At 40.8% G+C, this 9,162-nt stretch overlaps 1 long non-coding RNA gene across 1 annotated transcript; it reads left to right on the forward strand.

Annotated features, from left to right (window-relative positions):
* The first annotated feature begins 1,539 nt into the window (after positions 1 to 1,539).
* LOC148344226 (uncharacterized) lies at positions 1,540 to 3,562 on the forward strand. Its single transcript, XR_015844738.1, has 3 exons — positions 1,540 to 1,600; positions 2,217 to 2,328; positions 3,471 to 3,562. It is a non-coding gene; the product is annotated as an uncharacterized LOC148344226 (long non-coding RNA).
* The last annotated feature ends 5,600 nt before the right edge of the window (positions 3,563 to 9,162 follow it).

Here is a 9,162-nt window from a genome sequence, read left to right on the forward strand (position 1 = left end):
AAGTGGAAGGACCTGCGCTGATCCCAAAATGGTTACCAGAATGACCCGATCACCAACTCCCACTTGAGAACCCCCCAGGAGGGGGGCGGCGCAATGGCAATTTTCATGATTGGGACACATGCGACATAAACACAGCTTTGATGATCTCATCTTTGATGCGAGTCTCGTGTTGAAAGGTCGAAACTCCCGATGATTCAAAGGGACACATCCCCATGGCTGAGATACAAATACTCCCATAGCACTCTTAAAAAGTTAATATCAACTTGACATATGAACTGTTACTTTTGATGCTAATGTAAGATTTATTTTCACGAGAATGTCTATATTTGTATAGCTCTATTTTATTTCTTATTTAGGGGGACTATTGTTTTGTTGTATTGGCGGAGGGATATGGAGTGTAAAGAGGAACGAGCGAGAGAGAGGCTCTCGTTATGGAGTGAGCGGACGAATGAATAAAGTCGTATGTGGAGCTATTCCCTCTCCGTGTGCTGTTCTTTCTCCCACGAACCCCGATCTCGGACTAGTACTCACCACACCCAGGGAATCGAGTGTTACACTAAGTTGACATTGTTAAAGTCAACTTCCTCAACTTATTTATATGTCAAGTTGTCATGACAACGACATTTTTTCAAACAATGTCAACTTTGCATCAGAAGTGACATCATTTACCAAATGACACTCAATGACATTTGCCATAAGGATTCATTCATGTCTTATGACAGTCTTATTAAGCCACATTCAAATAAAGTGGTACCAATAAATAGATATCTAAAAAAAATAATTGATTAAATAACCCCACTGGCTGACCGAAATGAAGCATTTTGTTCCCTCTAAAATTGTAGCCTTTGACATGTACCACATTGCGAGTAGTTTTACTTCATTTCTTCTCACTTCCATTAATTGGTGCTAACATTCCCGCATGGGCGGACATGGACGAATAACACAGACGGATTTATTTTGAGCAGTGAAAGAGGCACATTGATCACCTGAACAGACGCCGCAGGTGGCGAGAGGCAGAAAGTCGAAGCGTACGCTGCCGCTGTCCCCCACTCGTCGCCCTCACGTCAGGACTTGTTAGCGTCAGGCCCTCTAATGGATATTTATTGCGGCTTCAGCCGCTCCTTCACACCGGGGTAAACTCATCTTGATGGACCTCAAGTGCGTCGTTGGTGTGTTTGTGTGCACTGCATAATAGCAGTTGGCGTACCCCCCGTTTGTCTTGATTCATTAGCGACTGTGAAAAACGGTGGACTGACTGGACGCTTGCTTTTCTTGGAGATGAATAACCAACTGGTCCATGATGGCCTTCGTGTTTCTGCGGTATCTACGCTCGTAGCTGGAGTGAGTGTACGTTGTGGCGTGTATGTGCGTAGGCGTGCGTGTGTTTGTGTGTGAGAGCGTGTTGCAGTGGGAGGACCAGCCCGTTGAGACCATTCTCCTGTGACAGACCAATCACGCTTATCCCCTCAGTGCTTAAAGTCAACTCATTGCTCTCTCATTTGACACTTGATGGCAGGTGGATGGGAGGTGTGACTGAGGAGAGGAGATGATGGTGAGATCTTTGGTGTAAAGGAGGACGGGACGGAGAAGGGGTGTGAAGGTTTGCTCCAGGGCAAAGAAGACTTTGATTTGTCAATTGCTGCGTCTTCTATTGCTGTATCTGTCTATTTGAGAGAAGTGATCCTAAACGCAATTAATTTGAAGCGCCTCCTGTCTTAATAGGTTTAGATTGCCTATTTTGGTATTTTAAACCAGGAATATACAACAAATCCTCCAAAACATTTCAAGGTCCTCTTACAACTGCAGCATTACAAATAAAAAGAACATTGGTCAACAAAATGTTTTTAGTCAGAGATGGCTTTATGGATCCCTAAATGTAAAAATCTTCCCTTATTTTCTCTATTAAATCAGATTTTTCAGATTTAAAAAAAAAAAAATAATAATAATTGTGCAATCGAGATTTTAATGTTTGTTGTATTGTAATTTTAAACAATGCAGTTTCAGGGAAGAAGCTCCATCTGTTCCTAAACCTCACCCTTAATTCTTAAATATTACTAAATATGTCACAAGTTGCTCTATATTACATGTTATAATACAATGGGGATCAATCTAAAAAAAAAATCTATCGATTTTGATTGTTATGCTGATTCCAAAATTGTAGCCAGATTTTTCTCTAGCTCTCTTTGACAAGATTTTTCTCTCGCTCTTACCCTCAGGATGAACCAAATGGAGTAAGACTGTTGTAAAAAGAGCTGATTACAATTGGACTCATCGACAGCTACGTGGCACCTTAATTGTGCAGCCACAATTGAGACAGTCCAGTGAGAGGTGTGTGCAACTCCCAATAGGTCAGTGCTGGCAATATTTGCAAACAGGAAGCGAGCGGAGTGGTAATTAAGAGGATTAGTGGGGCCTTTTCTCTTAACCGTGGAAGCACGGGCATGCCGTTGTTCGATTATGTTTTATTCTGTTTTCAAAGCGTGTGACTATTTCATATTAGTGTTTTATTCACATACATACACGTATATTTCATATTTTTTTAAGAAAACGGGGATCCTATAGCTCAAAAACTCAGTTTTGGCTTCCAGAACCGAAAAGGACTCAAAAAGAGCTGTCAGACCTAACTCAACAAAAAAAATGGTTCCCCGGCATTCTTATTATTCTTATTATTCTTATTATTGTTATTATTATTACAAAAACACAAGGAAAACTGTATATATCGATTTTTTTCTTTTCAAACATATAGACTGAATACTGTTTCAAAATGTTAAAAACTTTATCATAGTTCAACTAACATCTGCCATTCTCTGCAATGTCAACATCACATATGATGCTGGTGCGCTCCTCCCCCGTGAGATTGCATCTAAATAAAACAAATTGTGAGGCGTCCATTCAAGCAGTTTTCTCCTGACGAAATTGAAATGCACGCATTGACCCGCGCAGCAACGTCCAGCTGCAGCAGTGTTGCACTTCTTCCTCAAAATGTCTTCAAACGCGTTGTATGAACAAATTCATATTTCGAGTTCTAGTGGGCTGAGAAAACGCAGTCCTCCTCCCCCCCGTTGCCACGGTGACTATTCCAATCGGGGCTCCATTGATGCTGGCTTTTCAAAGTTGTGGCACACGCGCTTAACTCCAAGTGGAGATACTCCGAGTTGATTAAACTTATTCAAATCAGCTGTCCTGGTACCGGAAACTCAGAGTTTCCTATCTCAGAGTGGATGAACTGAGAGTTCAGGATAAAACTCAGAGTTTGTACAACATGCTTTGTGAAGTGCAGCTATAGCAGAACAAAAACACAACTCTGTGGAACACCTGCTAACTACCCGGACTAAATTTAGCGCCTCCCTGAAATACAAAATATTGTTCACATCAACTTAATGTGACTCCTTGACACCACTTCCTACTTTCTTATTCAAAGGTGATCCTATAAGTTTTTTTCAGCCGACATCTAACGATGGTTTCCACAGAAAGGACCAAGACCGGTGAGTTGGGGAATGGCAAACTGCAGATGTCCAAGGCTTCACAATGAAGTCATCACGCAGTACAAGAAGGCTCAAAGTTACCACCGTTGTGAATGACATGACATGTACGCTAAAGGTAATCATCTCGGCGTCGCTCAAGAAAACCTCCCTCAAAGAGATGTAGAGCTAGACTGATTTCCGTGGAGACTTTGGATGTTTTGCTACAAAAAAGCAGAAGAACGTAGCCTGAAAATATGTTTCAGAGTGTCACACAGATTTGAACAAGGATATTTGTTGGCTCTCATGTCACAGTACTGGACTGTACTTTTCCAAATAAAGTGTTGAACAGGTTCAGTGTTGTCTTTGTTTATGTGTCTTTGCACAGGAAGTTCTTTCATGAGAAGTCTGATATGACTCGAGAGCTCCCACTTTGCCGTGTCTGTGTTTGCCTTCCTGCGTCCATTTCCACTCGCAATGATTTCGAGCCAGACAGAGGCCACCCCGCTTGATTGAAGAAACACAAATAAAAGAAAAACAGAAAGAAAGGCTACGTCGAGTTCACCTTTCCAGCTTTTCACGTTATCAGACAGTGAGTGGAAACGGAGACGGCAAGCTTGCCCTTGAAGTCCGGTAGCCCAAAATGGAAAGCGCTGAGGCAGGTAAAAGAATATGTCAGACAGTTCTTTTATAGGCAAGGTGGCGTAGTGGTTCATGTGATGGAAAGGTCTGGAGCAAAACCTTGTGGATTCTTGTTCGATGATCGTGTTCAAATTACAATGAATCATAAAAGGTAATTGGCCGCTCATTTTATTTTGGGTGATGTTTGCAAAGATGTCAATTATTTCTCCACAGATTATAATTGCATTTCATTTTAATGAAAGAGGTTATTTAGTATTAAAGTTCAGAATTTTCTGGTAATTAATCTTGAAGATTTTATGTTCAATAAAGTCAAGAGAGAGATGTTTTTGGGATAAAGCAGCAAATAAGTGAATCAGCATGAATTTCATTCTATATGCACAAGGCAGCTCAATGTGCTTTACACAAACAAAGACACAAGTAGAAGCAAAGTAGAGAAAAAAAAAAGTAGCTTACAAAAGTATCAGAATGTACATTGATAGCATTAAAACACATACACAGAAAAGTTGCTTTTTTTTCAAAGTAAAGTAAAGAAAAATAGGTTTAGAAAATAATTAAAAGAAAAAAAAATGGATATTGTTTAAAGGGCCGTAATCAAAGCATAACGTTTTTAACGTGGATTTGAAAGCATTTAAACTCTGGTTTGACTTCAATTCTGTTGGCACCTTATTCCATTTGTGTGCAGCATAACAGCTAACTGCAGCTTCACCATGTTTATTTTGAACTCTGGGCTCCCCTATTTGACCCAACCCCTATTGGGTTTATATTCAATCAGCATTTCTTTCATGTACCCAGGAATCAAACCATTCAGTAATTTATAGGATTAGCTCTACAGTATATTTAAAAAAAAAAATGAAATCTGATGGAAGGAGCAATTTCAATGGAATAAGTTCCCTTCTTGTTTGCTTTATTTTCCTCCCATCATTTGTATGAGTGACATGTCTAGGGTTGTGTTGTGTCCACCACTTCCTGGCAGAGGTGGGTCATACAGATGCTCCAAAAGCAATTTTCATCATATCATCATCATCCGTCAGTTTGTCAGTCTGCCAGGCGAGACATAAAATGATATTTACACGGTTAGAAGTATGTCCACATGACATGCAAAATGTTCCCTGGAATTACCAACATGAAAGCCATCTCTCTGAGAAAGGCAAATCTACGGCAATATTTCAGTGGGAGTCCATTGCAGTCAAGTGTGGATGTATAGGGGATGCAGGCAAAGATGAGGTACGGTCATGGCCAGAAGTGTTTATCTACTTAACTGCAGGAGGCAGAGAAGCATCTAATAGTGCGGAGGCCTTCATATTCAGACGCAATTTCACAGTCATTTATGTGGGATTGTGAGCATGAGTGGTTGTTCATCTTTGTGTGCCCTGCGATTGGCTGGCAACCAGTCCAGGGTGTACCCCGCCTACTGCCCAGAGGCAGCTGGGATAGGCTTCAGCATGCCCGCGACCCTCGTGAGATAATGAATGGATGAATATCAAACAATGTTGCTTGTTCCTTACAATTTATGTCAAGTGTTAGGGGACTTTAAAGCTAGATAAAGGGGCACTAATAGAGAAACACGTAGAAACATGAAAAATAAGGCAGACGAGTACTAATCGGGGAAAACATTTAGAGTAAGGGTTAATGTTTTCAATATGAAAGGAATTGTGCATCCAAGCAACATTATATGACAACATTGTATTTGTAAACATGAAGGGATCAAGGAGGGATCCTTGTGGGATGCCACCCAGGGAACCAGAAGGAAACAATGATGACAGAAAAACGACTCCAGCGTCCCAAAGCATTTTTGTTGAAGAAACACAAAGCGCAGAGAATAGGTCAGGTGTCTTTTGTCACATGAGTGAGATTTTTGAGTCGCATTGTCAGCACTAACACATGGAATCATATAAAGGACTTGTAGATGTGCGCCTTAGGGAAGTGTCCTATTTTTACAGGTGCATTACTTATTAAAACGCTACTGAATGTTATATAACTAGGCTGTGAACATACTGTACAACACGTAGTCAGACACAAAGAGAGAACATATAGAAAGCTTGGACTTGATTCATCATTGAAGATTGATAGTGAGTCACGATCTTCGATCTCGGGGTTTTTCAACAGATATTGTGGATGTTGGTGTGCGTTTGTGTGCCCGTGAGACACAGATGGATAAAGTCGCAGAAGAGAATGGGGTGGAGGTTCCTTTGAAGGGAGGAGATGGATGGCCACTGTCAGCATGTTTATCTGCAAAGTTCCCCAACTGTCCATCATTATCGTATTCAAGAAAGTGTCACCACCTGGGAAGTAAATGGAAATTGTCATGAAAACAAAATTAAATTAATACAGTGGTAGCTAGAAAGACCAACATAATTCATATTGTGTGACGCAGGATGGTTTGCAAGGGGTTTTAAATACCAAGCTTTCCACCAATAGGAAAACATGTCACATGATTTAATTTCTTCCGGGTCCATAAAGCTTTTTATAGTCTCACAGGCAACGATTTGAGTAGAATTACAACACTGTTAACTGACATAAGTGAAGATGTTAACCACAGTAAAATACAAACAAAATAAAGTACAACTACTCACAATTTAAAAAAAAAAATGCAGCATCCGTTAGCAAGTCGTAGCAGCACAAACAATCCTCCTGTTCTGTGGTGCATATTGTTCCACTTAGCTGTATATATTTAACGTCATCATCGCTTGATTTGATCATGGTAACTTTCCTCCTTATATATATATAAAAAAAAAAGCAGAATCAGCACATTCCCTAAAGTAGGAATTGATTGTCCATACGTGTGACGGGACATTGAATGTAATATACAGCAGTTCTATGACATGAGTCTGACAAGAGTTATACTGCGCAATACAACACATCAACACATAACGCTGGAATTGCACCAGGCTCAGACCGATGGGCGACCAATCAATCACTCCATGACGCCCAATGCACTGCAATTTTTCTTCCTACACTCAAGGTCAACGCAGTTTGGAAATTATGTGGAAAAACGACAGGCAGAGTTGGAAAGCCTCCAAGTGACATTTTACGCAAACTGAAAAAAACATGTGCATGACGGGCTAGTTTACCTGGGGACACATTTGCAAAGCGTAAATGTCGTGTATGAAGTGTTGTACTTCATGTGTGACTACTTATCTGTCTTTATTTCCCAAGATAATGGTCCATTTTTACGTGTGAGGTACATCCTGGACTGATCGCCACTCAATTGCGGTCGGGCGCATATCCACAAAGAACCATTCATCAATGAAGTCAAATTAAAACGTAAAATATGCGCTGATTTCATTTTGAAAGTTGTGTTTTGGTTTTATGTGCACACATATGGATAGTAGTCCAAGCGAAGTAGTAAAGAGCTGCGTCAGTTCTCTGCAGTGTTTGTTATATTTAGTAACTTTTCCAACTCCTCTAGCAACAAATTTTTACAAAAAAGAGATTAGCAAAAAAATGACAACAGTGGTCGTAATACTAGCAACATTCTTATTTCTTTTGGAGGGAAGAAGGCCAAGAAGATTTGGCCTGATATACTATACATGGGCATTTTAAATGCTGGAGTGGGCCACCATTTATTTATTTATTTTTTTAAATACGGACAAAATACGTGCATAAGTGAAAAACAAATGCTCTTAATAAATTTCCTTTTTGATCATACATTTTTCAGTGAATGAATGTAGATCCGCTATTGTAACACAACAACAAAAGGTTTGAGGTGACTAATAAATTCTAATCTTTTTTTTTCCAGGGCAAAGGGCTCTCATACATACAAAAAAAAAGTACTGTTCAAGTAAGGCCCAAGAAGTCAACATTAATTGCAAGAACTCATTTTGAACATTTTTTTCACAAAAATCAACACACTCAACTTTGTAATATTGAGTCGCTAGTCCTGCATATCATTTGCAATAAGCAAAAACTAATATTGAAAACAATATTAGCCGATAAGACCGAGTTTAATCACAAGTCAAATATGTCTGCCATCTAGTGGTGATTGGTGCTATTGCAATTTAAGTTACAATTTATTGAAAACAAGACAATATGCTTTGTGAAAAATAATAGCGACAAAGTCGAAGTTAGCTTGCTGACTTGGCCCTTGCCAAGTGTTCCTTTTTCATGCAACCCCTTTGCAAAATGAATTGCCCATATCTGATTTAATGTTCTGTGATACGAACATGCTTATTTTTGGAATGACAGATTCAAGAAGTTCAACCCAAGAAGCTCCCATCTGGAAGGAAGATGTGGTCCACTGCAATCCATCCATCCATTTTCAGTACCGCTTCTCCTCATTAGGGTCGCGGGGGGTGCTGGAGCCTATCCCAGCTATCTTCGGGCAGTAGGCGGGGGACACCCTGAACTGGTTGCCAGCCAATCGCAGGGCACACAAAGACGAACAACCATCCGCGCTCACACTCATACCTAGGGGCAATTTAGAGTGTTCAATCGGCCTGCCATGCATGTTTTTGGAATGTGGGAGGAAACCGGAGTACCCGGAGGAAACCCACGCAGGCACGGGGAGAACATGCAAACTCCACACAGGATGGCCGGAGCCGGGATCGAACCCACGCCCGATGCTGTCTCGTGCTAACCAGTCGGCCACCGTGCCGCCCCCACTGCAATCCATAAGCACAAAAATAAACAACAGTTGCTGGAGATAGGCAGGATGCAAAGCGGAATAAGCCTCAGAGGCAACTGGAGCTCCTGCATGGAGAGCTTTGCAAACACTTTTAAGGCGGAGGCCTCCATGCATGATGGATGAGGAGATCAATGAAAGCCTACTGCACATCTTACAACTTTCTTTTTTGGGGGGGGTTGGGCCTCTGGCGCCACCATTTTCTGCACAAAGTGTAGAGTGAAGAACGGCTCCGTATTGAGACAGAGAGCGCCTCATACATTCGGGTGGGAAAATGAAGAAACGTTTCAGAAACTTCATGATCAGTCAACTAAAGTGGTTTGGATGTTCCTTGTATTGAAGCTTTTGTATTTCACCAAAGTCAGAACACCCCTGCTCTCACATTGTTTTGATCAGATATCTTCGAAAGTGTCACTTTGCTACAATGTAAGGCAGTCA

Source organism: Idiotropiscis lumnitzeri, chromosome 1, assembly GCF_059441095.1.
Source record: "Idiotropiscis lumnitzeri isolate Australia: NSW breed Sydney's pygmy pipehorse chromosome 1, RoL_Ilum_1.0, whole genome shotgun sequence".
Lineage (NCBI taxonomy): Eukaryota > Metazoa > Chordata > Actinopteri > Syngnathiformes > Syngnathidae > Idiotropiscis > Idiotropiscis lumnitzeri.